This window comes from Entelurus aequoreus, linkage group LG04 (assembly GCF_033978785.1).
Source record: "Entelurus aequoreus isolate RoL-2023_Sb linkage group LG04, RoL_Eaeq_v1.1, whole genome shotgun sequence".
Lineage (NCBI taxonomy): Eukaryota > Metazoa > Chordata > Actinopteri > Syngnathiformes > Syngnathidae > Entelurus > Entelurus aequoreus.
In genome coordinates, this window is record NC_084734.1 from 37,358,006 (window position 1) to 37,367,653 (window position 9,648).

The 9,648-nt window shown below is 40.3% G+C and overlaps 1 long non-coding RNA gene across 1 annotated transcript in view; it reads right to left on the reverse strand.

Moving 5' to 3' along the window:
• Positions 1–7,045: 7,045 nt before the first annotated feature.
• LOC133647823 (uncharacterized) overlaps positions 7,046–9,648 on the reverse strand; it is an 8,479-nt gene continuing 5,876 nt past the window's right edge. Inside the window, exons 2-3 of the long non-coding RNA XR_009825786.1 lie at positions 8,154–8,256; positions 7,046–7,328 (exon numbers count right to left, since the gene is read on the reverse strand). This is a non-coding gene — a long non-coding RNA (uncharacterized LOC133647823). The remainder of the gene's footprint in view (positions 7,329–8,153; positions 8,257–9,648) is intronic.

A 9,648-nucleotide genomic window follows, 5' to 3' on the forward strand; every position in this document is an offset into this window, starting at 1 on the left:
TCACAGTACTTTTACTGCTGCTATGAAGTTTATAAATGATGTAACTGAAGCTCTTGACAAGAAGCAGTGCTGTCTGTCCCTCTTTATTGACTTTTCAAAGGCATTTGATACTGTTGATCATGTCATTTTAATCAAACGTCTTTCAGCTATTGGTTTTTCTCAGCAAGCAGTTGGATGGTTTGCAAATTACCTCACAAGTAGAACTCAGGCTGTTCAGATAGAAGGTTCGTCCTCGGACGTACTGCAAGTGAAAAAGGGTGTCCCTCAAGGTTCTGTGTTGGGCCCATTATTATTCACTATTTACATAAATAATCTTGGACAGAATATTCCGAACTCAACTTTCCATTTCTATGCTGATGATACTGTCATATACTGTACAGCACCCACTCCTGCTGAGGCCTTTAAATATCTACAACATGCATTTGACAGAGTACAAGAACAACTTTGCTATCTTCAACTGGTTTTGAATGCAGAGAAAACAAAGTGTATGTTCTTTACCACATCAAAAACTGTAAGATCAGCACTGTGAGAGAACATTTTAACAAGAAATGGGCAACAAATTATGTTAGTATGTGCTTTTAAATATTTAGGATTTTTAATTGATGACCACTTGAGTTTTAAGGAGCACATTCAGTATGTTGTAAAAAAACTGAAACTTTTACTGGGATTTTATTATAGAAACAAGTCTTGCTTTTCTTTTACTGTGAAACAGAAATTGGTGGAAACAACCTTCTTACCTGTTATTGACTATGGAGATGTGTTGTACATGAATGCTACTGCTGGTTGTCTCCACAAGCTGGATAGTGTGTACCACGGTGCACTGAGATTTATCACCAACTGCGCTCCCCTTACTCACCATTGCGTATTATACTCAATGGTTAACTGGACATCTTTATGTGCTCGACGCCTCAATCATTGGTATGTTTTCATCTACAAAGCCATTCTGGGTATCACTCCATCTTATCTGTCTTGTCTTTTAACAAAGAAACAAGGAAGTCACAATCTTCGTTCAATGAATGTTCTGCAATTTGTCGTCCCCAAAGTAAGAACTGAACTGGGCAAGAAAGCATTTAGGTTTTCAGCAGCGAAGGCTTGGAATAACCTACAATCGAATATTAAACTTCAAACCCTTGTTACGTTGAATGAGTTTAAAGCTTCTGTGAAAGGACTGCAGTCTACCTTGTCTGTATGCACATGTGTTATGTGAGCAAGTTTTAATGTCGTAAATGTGATGTTTTATGTATTTGTTTACTGTTTTTAATGTAACCTTGCTGCTGCCCTCTTGGCCAGGTCTCCCTTGGAAAAGAGATCTTTGATCTCAATGGGATTTTACCTGGTTAAATAAAGGCTAATAATAATAATAATTTATTAGAAATGGCAAAAGCAGAGGGTTTCCATATTGTACCCTTTTCTTTGTGCATTTTTAATCTCAATTTCCGAACTTGTGGATCAACGGTAACTAGACGCCATTACATTACCCCAGAATGTACCGAGGGTCAATAAAGATACAGGACGTATGCGCTTTAATCGCGTGTTAAAAAAAATGAATGCCGTTAAAGGAATTTATATTTACAGTTGTTATCGCATTAACTTTGACAGCCCTAATATATATATATATATATATATATATATATATATATATATATATATATATATATATATATATATATATATATATATATTTCCCCCCATATATATATATATATATATATATATATATATATATATATATATATATATATATATATATATAAATATATATATATATATATATATATATATATTTCCCCCCATATATATATATATATATATATATATATATATATATATATATATATATATATATATATATATATATATATATATAAATGATCAAATAATAACAATAATGTTCTTATGTAAAAATATTCTTTAGAGTAGTCCCAAGTATTTGAAACAGTGCCCTATACATGTATTTATTTTTTAAAGTTTTTAATTTCAGTGTAAATGATGTATCTTCATCTTTAAATGAGATATTACTTATGTAGACTTTGTGAAAGAAAAGATTGGAAACCCTTACTTTGAGCAAACAACACACACACACACACACACACAAAGTATATAAGCTGTAACATATGTTAGCACATGTAGTTGTAGCAGGTCAGCGCACATTTCTTTTTGGTGACAAGCGTCCAGGGTGACATGTTCCGAGCCGTTTCACTTTGGTACACAATCAACATGCTACTGTCATCACTCCATCCTTCAAATACCACAGCACCCCCCCTTATGGTCCCCTAATGAGCCCCCTTCCTCCCATTTTCTAGGTCCCAAAGGAAAGACGTAGTTTTGGTGAGAAGTCGCACAACCAGGAGATCTAAACCATTAGCTCTCCAACACATCCACCATTACTGCAAACTTCAATGGACCTTCGGACAAAACGACATTTTTCCCCTGGCGCGGCTGCATCGGCCTTATCGTTAGACTTTTACTGACAGCGCGGCGCACACTCGCTGATTGTCTTTTAAAGCTGGGAGTCAATCTTTCACCCTGTAAAGCTGCCGGCCTGTGTCAGTGTGTGTTAACGGGCCTTTCCTGGCAGGTTATCGCTCTTGCAGCTGCTCGCTCTTGTTCTGTGGCTGTAATTTAATATAGTCTGTACTGTAATAGCTTTAGCGGGTTGCCTTCGCCAGATGCGCCCCTCCCCCTCTTTGCATCGCTTCGTAATAGAGTCCTCTCAGTATCTTCATTTCGTCTAAGGGGGTCGACTAATTTTCCCAGCCACACCACTTCATCACCCACAATCCCCTGGTTTAGCTGAGCTGACAGTCCGTGTTCAGCCTATTTCTATGACTATTTTCTTCTTCTCGACTCAGCCATCCTGAAAATTACTAATCTTAATTTATGGATTAATCTTAATGTTAATGTTGTTTTTGAATAGCCAGAATTCCTCCATATCCTTTCGGATAAAAGCCTTCTTTGGTTGTCTTTTGACAGATGGCTAAGTAGATTGATGGATGGAACAAGAAATGTTTTGATCCTAATCACAAAAATCAACACCCAAATCTTCCATGACTGAAAGACAAAAAAGTCCCACAAACCCCCAAAATTATAAGCAAGCTAACAGCAAGCTAAGCAAATTTGTCAGCATTCAAGTTTCAAACCAACATTTACTTAGATTATATTTTATTACCCAAAAGAACAGTATGTCACTTATTACAAAAGCTAAAAACTCAACGGCAAAGAATAATCCGTGAATAAAAAGCAAAACACTGAGAATGTACTGAGAATTTGGAATTTCCGAGTTCCTGGTCGGAATTTCAGTTGGAACGCCCCTCGAGGTCACATTTCCGATTTGAAAAGTCGGAGCTTTCTCACCACCCTCAAATTTGTTTCAAAGATGGCTGCTCTGAATGTAAACAATGATATCCGCTTTGTTATTAGCACTTCTGATTAATTTTTCTCGCAGTTAATCAGCCATATTTAATATATTGTTGTACTTACATATGTGGTAACGTCAGTGTAGTGTAAACTACATTGATTTCATGTGGTGTATGTTCATGTAGTTACCTTGCCACTAATAAACTCATGTACAAATTCCAATCCGGCTTCAGAACTAACCACTCCACTGACACATGTCTTCTCTATCTGACCGACCACATCAAACATGAGGTGGACGCGGGCAAATACTGCGGCATGGTCATGCTGGACCTTCAGAAGGCCTTTGACACCGTTAACCACGCTATACTGTTGGATAAGCTCAGAGCAATCGGATTTAACAAAACCTCATGGAGCTGGATGCAATCTTACTTGGAGGGGAGGGAGCAGGTGGTAGAGGTGAACGGCACCGTGTCCCCCCCCCCCTCTCGGTGAGCTGTGGAGTCCCCCAAGGCAGTATATTGGGACCTTTACTGTTCCTAATATACATAAATGACATGTCATCGGCATGCGACTGTGAATTGTTTTTGTTTGCGGATGACTCTGCCCTGCTGGTATCCGGCAAGGACAAGTCACAGGTGGAGAAAATCCTCAGTGCTGAGCTGTGTAGAACTTGCACATGGCTCGCTAACAACAAGCTATCCATACACTTGGGTAAAACAGAATCCATCCTGTTTGGGTCCCACATCAACCTTACGAAAGTCAATGACTTCACCATAAAAGTGGGTGACATTGTTATCACCAGGAAAGATGAGGTCACCTACCTAGGTTCCATTCTAGAGGCTAACCTTTCCTGTGATAAAATGGCAACCAAGGTAATCAGAAAGGTTAACCAACGAATGAGATTTCTCTACAGAATCTCCTCTCTGGTCAACAAATGCACCTTGAGGATTCTGGCGGGAACTCTCGTTCAACCCTTTTTCGATTACGCATGCACCTCCTGGTACCCTAGCACCTCCAAAACCCTCAAATCTAAACTCCAAACATCTCAGAACAAGCTAGTCAGGTTACTTCTAGACCTCCACCCCAGATCCCACCTCACTCCTACCCACTTCTCCAAAGTGGGCTGGCTCAAGGTGGAGGACAGAGTTAAACAACTTGCACTGAGCCTAGTCTATAAAATCCACTACACCTCCCTGATACCGAAGTACATGTCAAACTACTTCCTTAACGTAAATGACCGCCATAACCACAACACCAGGGGGAGCTCCACTAACCACGTTAAACCCAGATTCCGAACTAACAAAGGTCTTAACTCATTCTCTTTCTATGCCACATCAATGTGGAATGCGCTCCCAACAGGTATAAAAGAAAGGGCATCTCTATCCTCCTTCAAAACCGCACTAAAAGTTCACCTCCAGGCAGCTACAACCCTAAACTAACACCCTCCCCGGATTGCTAATCATCAAATGTAAACAATCAAATGCAGATACTTTTTCTTATGCCTTCTGATCTCTCTCTCTCTCTCTCTCTCGCTCTCTTTCTCTCTCTCTCTCTATATGTCCACTACTTGCTGTCCATATCCCACCCCCTCCACACCCCTGATTGTAAATAATGTAAATAATTCAATGTGATTATCTTGTGTGATGACTGTATTATGATGATAGTATATATGATAGTATATATCTGTATCATGAATCAATTTAAGTTGAAAAACTTATTCGGGTGTTACCATTTAGTGGTCAATTGTACAGAATATGTACTTCACTGTGCAACCTACTAATAAAAGTCTCAATCAATCAATCAATTCTACATCGCTAACAATAGCATCTGTGCTTCCTCTTCATCCACTGTTTTTGAAGGTTGCATATAGTTGTTGTTTACATCCAGACAAGGCAACCGCATAAATAGTTTTCGTGGATGTGGCCTTCTTGATTTCCGACTGGAACGCTCAAAACTCGGCTGCGACATCATTCCCAGCTCTGACATCAAACTTCCGAGGTATCGGGAGTTCAAACCCCGGCCGAGTCATACCAAAGACTAGAAAAATGGGACCCATTACCTCCTTGCCTGGCACTCAGCATCAAGGGTTAGAATTGGGGGTAAAATCACCAAAATGATTCCCAAGCGCGGCCACTGCTGCTGCTCACTGCTTCCCTCACCTCCCAGGGGGCGGAACAAAGGGGCTGGGTCAAATGCAGAGGTCAATTTCACCACACCTAGTCTGTGTGTGACTATCAGTGGTACTTTAACTTTAAATGGAACACAGCATTACCCCTTCCATTGACAGGCATGCTAACGAGCTAGCTGACTGCAAACTATCTCACATTAATACATAGCTAGTTGAGCTGTGAATCTTTGGGCACCACATGATTTGATTCAATTCGATTCTTGGAAGTAACGATTCTCCATTCAAAGTCTGTACTTTTTTAATGACATGGGATGCCAGTTTTATGATTAACTACATTCATCCATAAACCTACACAGCTCTGATCAATTTCTATATCACTCAAAAGAAAACTGGTTTTGTGTAATGAAATGCTTCCCAAACGGTTAATAAAGTCACTCAAAAAGGTTCATTATGTCTTCTTATTCATATACTCTTTAAAATGTTCTTCTAATGAGACCAAATTTTTGGTATATTAGATGGAATCTTTCTTTACCTGTCAGGTAAAGATTCCATCTATTATACCGAAAATATGGTCTGATTACAAGAACATTTTAAAGAGTATAGTTAATAAAGTCAAACACAAACAAGGCAACAAGAGAAGTATCCAACACTTCTCTTTTCTAATGTAAATCTGTACAGCAAATATGGGTATCAACAATATGATTTGACTGAGTGGCTGGACAGGCCAGATTGAAAAAAAAAAAGTTTTACATACTGAAGCATTTTTAATGTTAAAGTACCACTGGTAGTCACACACACACTAGGTGTGGTGAAATTAACCTCTGTATTTGACCCATCCCCTTGTTCCACCCCCTGGGAGGTGAGGGGAGCAGTGAGCAGCAGCGGTGGCCTCGCTCGGGAATCATTTTGGTGACATAACCGCCAATTCCAACCCTAGATGCTGAGTGCCAAGCAGGGTCCCATTTTTATAGTCTTTGGTATGACTCGGCCAGGGTTTGAACTCACGACCCACCGATCTCTGGGCGGACACTCTAACCACAAGGCCACTGAGCAGGTTCTAGCTGTTTTTTGAAGCCCTGTGTGGCATGGGATTGTTTTTTTCGCAACATTGTTGTCGGTAAGGGAACACGGATAGTATAGGAACATCACTTTGGAGACCGGAGGGGCAGCAGACTGTCACTGCCTTCAGGGGTGACGCATGAAAGAGAAAGAGGGTCTGGACACAGAGGTGAGAGAGATGGGGGTCTCTGCTGTCTGGGTGGTGGGACCACAGGGAAGGATGGGACAGGAAATAAAGACGGTGTGCCCAAAGGCGGCTAGACGTGCTTGAGAAGGTCAATAAAGTGTAGTATTTAGGTTAGGAATGCTCTGACGCACAAGAGAATGCATGGCCTTGCTGCCTCGACGAAATGTAAATAAGGCAGCGCCTCCAGAGGAGGGTCTTCTAGGAAAAACTAACAATTGACGTCTCTTTTTTTTATTGAAAGGAATTCAATTTAACCTAATTTAAGGAAAGCGCCGGAAGATTTGAGTGTGTTTTGTCGGCGTGACGTCGCGTCTTGTTATGTCTGTCTCTGTTTGGGGATGTGCTGATGGAGCAGGAAGCCCAGCGGACAAGTCGGTAGCGGCCTCATTTAAGGGCCATCCATCCTTTCCTGTCATTCATCGGGCGATATTTGAGAAGAAAAGAATGAATGGCATGGAGGGGCCGCACAGAGAGAGAAAGCTTTGAAGAATCTCGCTCATTTGTGTCACTGCGGTGGGCTGTCAGCACAGAAGGGGGCCACTGGAAGACACTGGACTACACTGTGGCTCATCATGATGGACACAATTTCATCTCAACCTGAGGAGGAAACGATAAATTAGCTGCTCGTAAAAACTATTCGCAGCATCACGTCAGGCCTTGATGGTGTTTCTATAATGACCATGTTGCTTAAATACTGTGAATATTTAAACACATATAGCTTAAATAGCCGGGGGGTTAATTGGAGTCATTTCCAACATTTTAAAATGTACCGTATTTTTCAGACTATAAGACAAACTTAACATCCGTTCATTTTCTCAATACTTGACAGTGCACCTTATAACCCGGTGTACGGAATAATTTTGTTTGTGCTTACTGACCTCGAAGCTATTTTATTTGGTACATAGTGAAATGATAAGTGTGACCCGTAGATGGCAGTCACACATAAGAGAAATGTGTAGACTGCAATATGATGGCAGTCACACACAAGAGATACTGGACGTGTCGACTGTAATATTTTTCCTCAAAACTCGGCAGTGCGCCTCATAACCTGGTGCGCCTAATGTACGGAATAATTCTGGTTTTGCTTACCGACCTCGATGCTATTTTATTTGGTACATGGTGAAATGATTAGTGTGTCCAGTAGATGGCAGTCAAAAATAAGAGATATGTGTATACTGCAATATGACTCAAGTAAACAACACCAAAATGTTATATGTTCCATTGAAAATATAGAACATTACACACGGCACTCGAAAAATCTATCAAAATGTTTTAGTACGACTTTGGTAAGCTATGAAGCCGTACCACTTGATGGATTGTACTGTGCTTCAACATACAAGTATTATTATGGTGTGTGTATAAGGTAAGACATATTATCTGGCGTTTTGTTTCGCATTATTATGCAAAAGCAAATGTTCTTACCTTCTGGTACCTGCTGATCTGTATTTGGGATCTGCATAAATCCTGAAAATCTCCATGCGTCCGCCTTTGTAGTCTGTGCCGATAATCTGGTGCGCCCTATGGTCTGGAAAATATGGTATTTACACAGAAAGATTTTATAAATAGTTATTTACATACCCTGATTGTTTCCAAACGTTGCCTGTAACACGGAAGTAAAATGGCTGATCAAACAAAACAGAAGTCATCGTTGTGGATCCACTAGCTGCAGAAGCGAAACAGACTCGATAACTCTACGGTGACATTTTGGTGAATCTACTGAGGAATTTATGAAACTAAAACAATACAATAGGAATGCCATTATAAGTTAATAATACTAACACAGACACACGTAAATGTGTTGGCATATTAGCTAAAGCTAACAACATTAGCGTCAATACATTACAAAAGCACATACAAATATGCATGAAAATAGACATCACACATGGGACGGTTTGGTAAGTGTCAATAGTTTTAGTTATATTGTAAAACTTCCAAACGTTGCTTGGAACGATTAAAAAAGAATCCATACGATTAGAAACGCTATGGACTAGAAGGCGGAACGGCACTTGTACTTCCGGTTTAAAGCACCAAACGGAAAGAAATACTGTAGACGTTCACCCCACAGCACCTGCAGTAAGCAAACTCGTCCAAAAGATGGCGCCGTAGCACAAAAAAATAATGCACATTTTCAGTGGATCTGCTTGTATTTAATAGAAACTTTGTTGAACACAAAACATTATGGTCGTTAGCAAAGAAAAATCCATAAATGAAGGGTTCAAAGCATAGGAAAAAAGTTTTACGGTATGTTCTGTTAAACCACTACAAATGTAACTTTGGGCAAGTTGCAAAGAGTCCCTATATTGCACAACGCAATAGCAACTCAGCCAATGTTGTAATAATGATAAATGGGTTATACTTGTATAGCGCTTTTCTACCTTCAAGGTACTCAAAGCGCTTTGACAGTATTTCCACATTTACCCATTCACACACACATTCACACACTGATGGCGGGAGCTGCCATGCAAGGCGCTAACCAGCAGCCATCAGAGGCAAAGGGTGAAGTGTCTTGCCCAAGGACACAACGGACGTGACTAGGAAGGTAGAAGGTGAGAATTGATCCCCAGTAACCAGCAACACTCCGATTGCTGGCACAGCCACTCTACCAACTTCGCCACGCCGTAATAGCGCACCAAAATGCTCAGCCGGCGTTAATACCATCCAGCCGTTCATTTTCTACCGCTTGTCCCTTTCGTGCCGTTGAGTTAGTTATTAACAACAGTACTGCAAGTGTATCACGCATAAGTTTCACACCAAGGTAGTGCAACCAACATTTTATAGTGTCAATCAAGAGAGACTTAGAACTGTTGTGCTCACAATGATTGAGTGAAGCCATTGTTGTCTGGGCTTGTCCCTTCTTGTAGAGGATAAATACTTTGGATCCTGCAGCAAAACCTCAGACTAGAGCTGCCCTATCTAA